Genomic DNA, 325 nt, shown 5'->3' on the forward strand with positions numbered 1-325 from the left:
AGGTGAATAAACAAAAACAATGAAGTCCCAAATTTATTTTTGTTTATTCGCCTTAACTACGACATTCACATATTATATCTCATTCGTACTTAGTGTTTTATTCATCTTGTTTTGTTGAGATAGGGGAAACCCAAAACGTGTACATTATCCGTCTTTGTCTAATAAATTGAAGTTTACAATTCGATACTTATCACTATTTTTTTTCCTTCGAACTTCAAGCAGCATGGCAACATTTTCATTACACAATAGTAGTAGTAGTTTCGTATGGCTACAACTCCACGTTGTTTCGCTTCATCCAATCTGTGAAAGCACTGTCCGCCTCATG

Source organism: Berghia stephanieae, chromosome 13 (genome assembly GCF_034508935.2).
Source record: "Berghia stephanieae isolate SIO BIC M18660-M18661 chromosome 13, UCSD_Bste_1.3, whole genome shotgun sequence".
Lineage (NCBI taxonomy): Eukaryota > Metazoa > Mollusca > Gastropoda > Nudibranchia > Aeolidiidae > Berghia > Berghia stephanieae.